The sequence below is a fragment of the Lolium perenne genome, chromosome 1 (assembly GCF_019359855.2).
Source record: "Lolium perenne isolate Kyuss_39 chromosome 1, Kyuss_2.0, whole genome shotgun sequence".
NCBI lineage: Eukaryota > Viridiplantae > Streptophyta > Magnoliopsida > Poales > Poaceae > Lolium > Lolium perenne.
In genome coordinates, this window is record NC_067244.2 from 82,264,768 (window position 1) to 82,275,143 (window position 10,376).

At 43.5% G+C, this 10,376-nt stretch overlaps 1 long non-coding RNA gene across 2 annotated transcripts; it reads right to left on the reverse strand.

Moving 5' to 3' along the window:
• Positions 1–6,624: 6,624 nt before the first annotated feature.
• LOC127303482 (uncharacterized) lies at positions 6,625–8,690 on the reverse strand. 2 transcript variants are annotated; one of them, XR_007853316.2, is made up of 5 exons: positions 8,293–8,690; positions 8,108–8,204; positions 7,866–7,942; positions 6,907–6,997; positions 6,625–6,737 (listed from the first exon to the last, which is right to left on the reverse strand). It is a non-coding gene; the product is annotated as an uncharacterized lncRNA (long non-coding RNA). The 2 variants fall into 2 exon arrangements; XR_007853318.2 differs by having other exon boundaries at positions 8,171–8,204; positions 8,293–8,687.
• Positions 8,691–10,376: the final 1,686 nt, after the last annotated feature.

The window sequence follows — 10,376 nt, forward strand, 5'->3', positions numbered from 1 at the left end:
TCACACACAGCCACCAGCCGACAATCGAAACACAAGATCCGATGAGTTCGATACTACAAAGGAAACCAAGAAGCTGCAGGTGCACCCTACTGACCCGAAGAAAACGGTCAACACATCGGCTGACCTAGCTGTCGCATAGGAAAGTGCGCTCATCGAGTTCCTCCATGAGCGCTGGGAGATATTTGCATGGGATCCATCCGACATGCCAGGTATCCCCAGGGAACTCGCTGAGCACGCCCTAAATGTTGACCCGACGGCCAAGCGATCTGACGATCGATGCGGCGATTCTCCGAGCCTAAAAGAAGAGCAATCGGTGAAGAAGTTAATCGGCTCCGCAAGGCGGGATTTATCCGAGAGCTTAAGGAATCTGAGTGGGTGGCTAATCCAGTCATGGTGCCGAAGAAGGACACAACCGCCCTCCGCATGTGCATCGATTACACTAGCCTTAACAAACACTGCCCGAAAGATCATTTCCCACTGCCTCGAATAGATCAAATAGTCGATTCTACGGCCGGGTGCGATCGTCTCTCTTTCCTTGATGCGTACTCCGGGTATAACCAGATCAAATTGAAGAAAGAGGATCAGGAGTTAACCGCGTTCATCACTCCACACGGCGTTTTCTGTTACAACGTCATGACCTTCGGGTTGAAAAATGCAGGAGCTACCTATCAACGCTGCATGCAAGCCTGCCTCGTGGAGCAGATCGGAAGGAACATTGAAGTCTACATCGATGACATCGTGGTGAAAACAAAGCACGCAGCCACACTCATCGATGACTTGCGGGAAACCTTTGACAATCTGGACAAATACAAAATCAAGCTGAACCCCAAGAAATGTTTCTTCGGAGTGCCAGGAGGGCAAGTACTCGGGTACTTCATATCAGCCAGAGGAATCGAGGCTAATCCCTTGAAGATCAAAGCTATTCTCGACATGGAGCCGCCAAAGAATCTGCACCAAGTGCAGCAGTTGGCAGGCCGATTAGCAGCGCTTAGCAGGTTCATCGCGAAGTTAGGGGAGAAAGCTTTGCCTTTCTACAACTTGATGAAAAAGTCAGAAAAGTTCGAGTGGACAAAGGAAGCGCAAGACTCCTTCGATAGCTTGAAGAAAATCCTATCGACCTCCCCGGTGCTCGTGACTCTGCGCGAGAAGGAGACACTGCTGATGTACATAGCCGCTACAGCTCAAGTCTTCAGTAGCGTTTTGGTTGTCGAACGAGAAGAAGCAGGGAGAGTTCATGGTGTACAGAGGCCCGTTTACTACCTCAGTGAAGTACTTACCCCCGCAAGACAGAGGTATCCTCATCACCAGAAGTTGGCATATGCAGTATGGAGGTCGGCTCACAAACTGAGGCACTACTTCACGGAGCACCCGATCAAAGTTGTGAGCGAAGCACCCCTGAAGAGCATAATGACCAATCCAGAAGCCACAGGTCGAGTGTCTCAATGGGCCATCGAGTTAGCACCACACGACATAACTTACGTCAACCGAACGGCGGTAAAATCCCAAATCCTCTCAGATTTTGTGGCAGATTGGATCCAATCGCAGACACCAGCAACACCCGACATGTCAGGGTCATGGGTAATGTACTTTGACGGATCAAAACGGAGCACAGGAGCAGGGGCAGGAGTGGTGCTGATATCACCACAGGGAGATAAAATGAAGTATATACTACGCATGAATTTCTCCTTGGAGACAAACAATGAAGCAGAATACGAAGCACTGTTGCACGGAATGAAAATGGCAAAGGCGTGTGGCGCTACGCGCCTAGAAATCTACGGAGATTCGAACCTAGTGGTCCAGCAGTCAATGAACTTGTGCGACGCAGTCAGTGACAATATGGTTGCTTATCGGCAGCTGTATCAGAACATGGAGGCTAAATTCGAAGGATGTGAGCTTAAGCACATCGGCAGAGCCAGCAACGAGGAAGCCGACACTTTGGCAAACATCGGGTCCACATGCTCCCCCATCCCAGATGGAGTTTTTTACGAAGTGATCGCTCAAAGATCAATTAAAGAAAAGCCGTCTGCAAAACCATCGGGTGAAGAATTGGGAAAAAGCTCACTGCAAAAACCTTCGACTGAAGAATCTCCAGTCCTTTCTGCCGAACAAGTTCTCCTCCTCGAGCCACTGTGGACCGAACCATTCCTAGCATACCTGTCGAAACAAGAGCTGCCAGAAGATTCTGTGGAAGCTAAGCGAATCGTCAGACGATCAAAGGCCTTCACAGTGATAAATGGTGAGCTTTACAAGCGCAGCATCTCAGGAATCTTTCAAAGGTGCATCACCATTGACGATGGAAAAGCACTGTTGCGCGAGATACATGAAGGAACCTGTGGGCATCATGCAGGGAGCAGAGCCCTTGTGGCGAAAGCCTTTAGGGCAGGATTTTATTGGCCAACGGCAGCGTCGGATGCTAGGGATCTAGTCATGAAGTGCGATGCGTGCCAACGTTTCTCGTCGAAACCACACGCTCCTGCAACGGATTTAATGACAATACCCTTGGCATGGCCGTTCGCTCAATGGGGACTCGATCAAGTTGGACCGTTGCCAATATCGTCACCCGGAGGACACACGTACTTACTGGTCGCAGTCGACAAATTTACTAAGTGGATCGAGGCAGTACCAGTGCGAAACCAAAAGGCTGAAACGGCGGTTCAATTCTTTAAAGGAATAACCTGTCGATTCGGTATGCCCCACAACATCGTCATAGACAATGGCTCCAACTTTGATTCTGATGAGTTCAGGAAATTTTGCGATGATGGAGGAATCAAATTGAAATTCGCATCAGTCTCTCACCCTCAGGCCAACGGCCAGGTGGAAAGGACCAATGGTTTAATAGGGGATGGTTTAAAGAAACGCCTTAAAGGTGCAGCTGGAGCATGGGTTGAAGAATTACCATCTGTGCTATGGAGTTTGCGTACCACCCCCAACAAGTCGACTCAATACACTCCGTTCTTCTTGGTGTACGGAGCCGACGATCTGCCGGCCCGACGTCCGATTTGAAGCGCCTCGAGTAACAGCGTACACAGAGTCCTCCTCCAATATCGCGTTACAAGATGCTGTCGACCTCCTTGATGAAGCACGAGATATTGCCTTGGCAAGAACAACGGTCTACCAACAAGCACTGAGAAATTATCACAGCAGACGAATACGCAGTCGAAATTTCAGTGTTGGAGATATGGTACTTCGGTTGAAGCAAAAAAGACCCTTGAAGCTAGAATCCCTATGGGAAGGACCATATATCATCACTGAAGTGATACCAGGAGGAGCCTACCGGCTCAAAAATCCAGCCTCAGGAAAAGATGTCGAGAATCCGTGGAACATCGCACAATTGCGACGGTTTTATACATAGGATACGTTTGTTTTTTCATTCAACGGCCTACAAGGTTGCTTTGCATTATGAATAAAGATCTAATCAGATTTCTGTTACCCTTTTTCTTGCTTCAGGCTTTGGCACCCGAACGAAATGTTCAGAACCGTTTCCATCGGCTCTAACTCCCATCGGGAGCATTGGCCCAGAAAACAACGTGTCTACATGATGACATTAATTAAATACTCTCAGCGAGAGCTAAGATTAATGACATACAAAAACAACCAATCCAAGCCTCGAAAAATACGCGAGTGCTACAGTCGATGGTTACATTAAGATAAGGCTCAAACAGGTGCACCGTGTGACGAAGCCGAACTTTCGCACAAATTAACATATCGACTTCACAATAACATTGCATAAAGTACAACGAAGTCGTCGAGTAAGCAGGTTGAACTGATCACTCAGCCGCACTCGACAATAAAATATCAATCAAATTAGCATAAGCGTGCAGCGTACGCAGCAAATAGTCTTATACGAAATACAAGGCTATTACATTCATAATCGGGATCCCCGGTCCCAGTGGGCCTTCAGTTCCTTTTCAAGGCATGATTCCATCCGAGAAACAATGGTGTGAGCAGGACCTCTAGCAACATCATAGTACTGGCCTAAATCCCTTTCAGTATTCGCCACGGCTCTTAAATCCAAAGATGGATGGCATGCCAATATTGAAGCAAAGGCAAGCTCAGCACCAGCTAGAAGCTCTTTCCGTACTAGCAGCCGAATCCTTTCTGGAGACTTGAATCGGGTGAACAAGCCAGACAAAGTTTCGGGTGCCTGATCTAGAGGAAACAAGGTGTGCCAAACCATCGTAAGAAGGGCATAGTACTTATCGAAATAATAATGTGCCTTCATCACCCGGTACTTGAACTTCGCCATGATGACGGCCTTCGAACGATGCAGCCATAAACCATGTGTTGGGTGCGCAACGTCGGTCATCGCCTCAACCTCTTCATGTATCTTCCTGTCCTCTTCAGCTGCATCCGAAGCCACGACTGGAAAAGGAACGAATGTTAGAACATTCAAGCTATACCTGGAATCAGAAGGCAGGCTAATAGTCACAGTTCAAACTTTCGGTAGCAACATGAAGACCATCAAGAGCGTATTGTTCAATGGCAGTCGCTATTTCTCCCTTCTTCTTCACCAAGGCAGCCATCGCACGAAGGGAAGTAATGTCTTTATTTAGACTAGACATGTGGGGACCCCGGACAAGCTGTCCGAAATACCCTGTTATGTATACAGTTCACGTTCCCATGATCAGTGTGTCGTGAACACATAACCGAACTGATATCAAATTACATCATCCTTTACAAAACGGAAAAAAGAAAATTACAATAAAGTCACATGACCCATCTTTACAAGATAGCCTCGAAGGGCCTAATCTAATCATCAGAGCAGTAGAATCATTTCAGCAGCGTAGAGCCCAAGTCATCTGCCTTAACCCTACAGGCAACTGACTGGGAAGACGTTCCTAGCTCGCATAGACGTCGTCAACTCCTTCTTCATCTGTCGAAGTCCTCCAGGTCTGGCCAAGTAAATAGCCAGGGACAAAGCCGTGAGTACATTTGAATTGTACTCGCAAACCATCAAGAAGGTGATAACAATTCTAACTAAAGAAGACAAGAGAGGAAGAATAGTTTCTCTGGTGGATATAGCATGTGAAAGAGAATCAGTTTCTCTTGTGGATATAGCATGTGAAAGAGAATCATTTTCTCTTGTGGATATAGCATGTGAAAGAGAATCAGTTTCTCTTGTGGATATAGCATGTGAAAGAGAATCAGTTTCTCTTGTGGATATAGCATGTGAAAGAGAATCAGTTTCTCTTGTGGATATAGCATCCCACATCACAGTTGAAGGGGACACTAAGAAAGTCCTATGACATCTCTATATCTTTGTTAAAGCAGAGTTCCTCTACATGAAACACTAGGATGGGTCACCCTCTTTTGTTTCATTTTCCTCGACCATCTCCACATGGTCGGCACACCATCTTTCCCGTACCCTTTCGGTACTTCCAACACACATTTCCTTTGGAAATCATTTTCAAAACCAAAACTCGACACAGCTCTGTAACGGCCATCCCAACCGTCCATGACCGCGGACGCGGCTATTCGAATAGTTTTGACTCTGCAGACTTTGCACACTTTCACCACAACTAACCGGATACCTATCATGTGGGCATCATCCCTGCATAACGACATATGCCACGACGGATACTCGGACATAACCTTTCGCCCATTCGACTTAACACGAGGTCCTACCCTATGGAGTATGTACCTCCCCGGCACCGTGGCAGCTCACCTCCTCTAGAGCGTGGCTCCACCGCCAAGCCAGGAGACCCATAGTGTCTTAGGATGGGTCAGCCCGAAGGCCTCCCGTTATACTATTGTCCCAACCATGACAACCCGGACTCGGGGGTAACCGTACCCTTGTATAGTTGTGCGGTGCCTCATGCTAAGAAGAACAAACGTCAAGTTAAGCCCCGTGCCCACGTTGGAGTAGCTATGGTTGCGCTGTTTAGTTGTTCCGGGCGAATACAAAGAACCATGTGTCGTTTTTCTCAAAAACCCAAGTCACACACACATTCCTCTTTCCAACCATCTTTGTCAAGATCCTTTCCTTTCATAAACCATACGCTTGGGTAAGATTGCCTCACCCAAGGTTTTCATAAACATTTACAACAAGGTAAACCTTGAGGGGTTCCCAATCTAAAGTTTCATGAGTTGAACTAATACAACACTATGGCCGAGATGAGGGTCATCACGCCATTGAGGGTATGAAAAAGAGGTATTGGAGTGGATCATACTTGCTTGAGCTAAGCATGTATTATGACAACACAAGAGGAAATATACTTTCAGATTTGTGGTGCTATCTAACCCAATCAATAGATAGATAGGGATGAGAATTGACCAACACCAACACCATTAAGGGAAAACAGGCATACTCATCACAATTTGAGAATACACCAAAAACATGGTATTGATACATCTACACTAGAAGGGGGTGTAGTATGAATCTTGTCCCGAGGTGGAACATATTCAAGCTAAATATAGAAAGCAAGTTGGATAGCAATGGCCATGATACCATACACCCAACCAATTACCAAGACCTTGACAAGATAAAACTACTAGAGGTACCATGCTTGCATCCAAGCATAGATGACAACAATATGGAGATCATCACACATAGAACCAAGATGCTATTGATAGCACAAGATGACATCCAAAGAGACATCATAACAGAGATCAAAAGATGGCTTGCCTTGGATTATTTGTCCCTGGACTTCTTCAACTTCATCAATATAAGAATCTCGTCAATATAAATAAAATCCTTGTCCGAACCACTTCTTCTTCTTCTCCGGAATCGTTCGCATCTATCGTCGGAAAATATAAAAAGAACACAATCAATCACATTGCACCAATCATAACAAGCATGCAACATTCAACAATCAACAAGCAATAGCTAACCACCTTACTACGGGCTAATATACAAAGAACTTATAGATACTGCAAAGCAACTTAAAGAGAACCCATTTTATTTACCTAGTAAAGGTATGAGAGTATCACAACTTAGCAATTGCCTTTCTCGGGTATCACCATGGTATAAACCAAATATCCCCTGGTAGATAACATCCTAAAGAGGACAAGTGCATTAGTTTGACATCAAATACAATCACAAAGCATTTTCAAACATTTTGAAAAAGTAGAAAACAGTTTTCCTAACTTAATTTGTTCCCATAACACTACAACCAAAATAGGAAGCAAACCATATTCCACATCATTTGGAAACTTAAGCAAAACAAAAGAGCTAATGTTAGGTTGCAGAGGTTTTGTTTTGCAAGCGTAAAACAAAGGTTGCCCACCTCTACTAAAATGAGTTGGTCAAGGGTTTTAGATAAACCGAAAAGTTTTGTTTCAACAATGCATGTCACACATAAACATTACTAACAGCAACAAATATGTATGAACAGAGACCAATAATATTTTTCCTAGATAGCCAGTACTAATACAAGACTAACCCAATTGGAATCACCCAAAACTATTAAACCTACAATTTTAGGAATTTCTTTGAATCTGACTGTACAGAAAACAAGATCTGTAAGCCATAAATCGTAGAAAAATCCTAAAAATATGATGCCACTGGAATTTGAAAGATATTTAAACAGAGATTCACACACAATTGGATTTGGGTTCAAATTGTTTCTGAAACTCTCACAAATGGATTTACAAGTTTACTGCATGTTTTCACCATTTGCTTTAACTATGGAGTTGCAGAACAGATAAAGGTTTGAAACTTGTTTGAGATGATTAAGAAAACATTCAGTAATCCTACATAATTGGAATCACTCAATTAGGTTCAAAAATGGATTTTTGATGAATTAAAATCTAACAGCCATGTCTGCAGAACACACAGAACAAGTTTAATTCACCAAAAATCATACACAGATCAAAAAAATATGAGGTCTGCTGCATCTGAAAGGTATTGAATAGGTGGTTCTTACCCAGTTGGTTTCATTCAAAAATTAGTTTCCAAGCTCCTGGTTTAATTCGACAAAGTCAGATCTGACCAGATCTTGATCTGCAAACCATTTCAGTTTCAGGAGGTCAATCGAAGTGAAACCACCGCCAAAATGAAGGTACGGGAGAGGGCTTTCAACCGCAGTTGAGTTTGCTCAAAACGGTTTTGTAAAACGGAAGAAATCTCACAAACAGTGATTCTGCATGTTTGCAGAACTTTATTTACCGTTCAAAATCCGTAACAAATTTGAGGATGAGACCAACGCCAAGTTGTAGATCTTTTCAATACCTATCTGCGGAACTTTGAATCACTCGATTTGGATCTGCACACAGGATTTGGCGGATTTTACAAGTTCGTACCAGAATCTGAAACAGCAAGATACAGAAATTACTGCAAGGTTTTGGACGAACTTTGCTCAAGAACTTCAGATCTGAGGATAGCTCAAGCTTCTCCATGCTTGGACCAACATGCACCTGCATCAAGATCCAATCTTAGCAAGGGAGGAAGAAGAAGAGGAGAGAAAACCATCTAGGGTTGGGGAGAAGAAGGAGAGGGAGGCTCTCATGGTGAGGAGGAGCTTGAGGGAGAGGGAGAGCTTCATCTTGGTGGCTTGCCATGGCCATGGCCGGCCATGGGAGCAAGGGGAGCACCATTTTCGTGGGGAAGTGGAGGAGGAGAGTGTGAGGGAGTGGAGGAAATAGTAGGGAGTGAAAAGAAATGAGGCAAAGGAGAGGAGGTGTGGCCGGCCAAGCTCCTTATAAAGAGGGAGGATGGTGGCTGCCTCCTCATTGATTGGGTGGGTTGGGAGGCTGCTCATTTATTGATTGGGGTAGTTGGGAGGCAAGTCTTGTAGAGGAAGAAAAATAGAGAGGAATGGCTGGCCGAAATTGCCATGCATAGACAATGGCCGGCTCCATCCTTGCCAAACATAAGTGAACAAACAAAGAGATGCACAACATTCATGTGTGTAGGCCAAGGCATGATGTTGAGGAGATGATGTCAATGAGTGGCTTTAATGATGATAAGAATATGAGTGGATTCATATAGATAAAAAGAAGTGTGAGGTGATATGTACTCTAAGGATAATTCCTACCACTTTGGTTGTGACAAACATAAGATGAAAATAGATCCAAAGGTATAGTTGAAGAATAAAACTTTTTATTTGAATTCAAAATTGAAAAGATTGGCATTGACCACATGCAACAATGCATGAGCATGCCAAGGTAGATGGGTAATGTTTATTTGATGAAGTAAGAATGAAAAGAGAGAGGTGTTAATAAACATTGGTGCCAATGTTGAGGAATGAAGCACTTTGATCAAGTGATCAACTTGGCCAAAAGATGATGGTGGTGATGGTGGTTTAGACAATTGTAGAGCAAGGCTAAGAGAGATGGTGAGTGAAATAACCATACTCACAAGGATGAATATGGTGGCATAAGCCATCAACATGAGGTCAAGATGATGATGGTAAACCATACAAGAGTGAGATGTGATGAATGAATGGAAGTTGTTAATTAGATCTGGAACTCTACAGAGGTGGGTCTCCACCACTATGAGAGTTGATCAAAATGTTGGATAGGGTTTATATTGAACTTTCCTTTGAAAACATTTTGAAAGAGATCCAATGATTTTTTAAACAAAATGGGTCTACTTGCATAATAATGCCAAATAGATTTTTCCCTTGTTTTATCAAAAGGTGCAAGGATGGCACATGTACCAAAACCATGCACTTAAAAGAAGGAAGAAAATCAAATGCCTTTATAGAAAGTCTTTTTGGGTTGAAGGGAATGGGATGATACAAAATACCATCCACAATCTCTCTTGTTATTTGAAGAAAACATTTAAGGAGTTTTAATAACAAGGAGTGATTTTTTTTTGTGGCTAAAACCAGGGAAGAAAAACAATAGGGTTTTTGAGAAAGAAAACTAATTTAGGAAGGAGTGTTCTCAAGGGTAGATGGTGGCTACAAAATGTACCCATCATACCTACTCTTGGTTTTGTGGATATTAAAATTGGATTAAATAAACTCAAGAGGTAAAAGAGGAAGAAGTGATCTGGTCTTTGGAAACATTGGATAGGATACCAGATCAAGTGATTATAAGAGTTGCAAGTGGAGGATGTGACATGTAAGATGTGGAAGTTGTAGAGGGTGTTGTATAGAAGAGATCCATGCACTGAGGTCACCAAAAACAGTTGTGGGTGCTAAGAGATCAACTGCCAAAGTTGGAATCTTATAAGTAGGCACACTCATGTTGCCATCAGGAGGGAGGTTTGATGTAGTAAAAAGAAAAACAATTCTTCCTAAGCCACACATGTGTTTTATTTAGTGAGTTGCTTGTTTAACCACTAGAGGTGTTGTTATTAAGGGTAGCTCAAAACAAAACTCAACAAGCAAATCAAGACAATTTATCTACCAACAGATCAAGGCAATTCATCATAACAAACAGATCAAGGCAATTCATGTTAATTAGTCTATAGAAAAAGTATTTGTTCC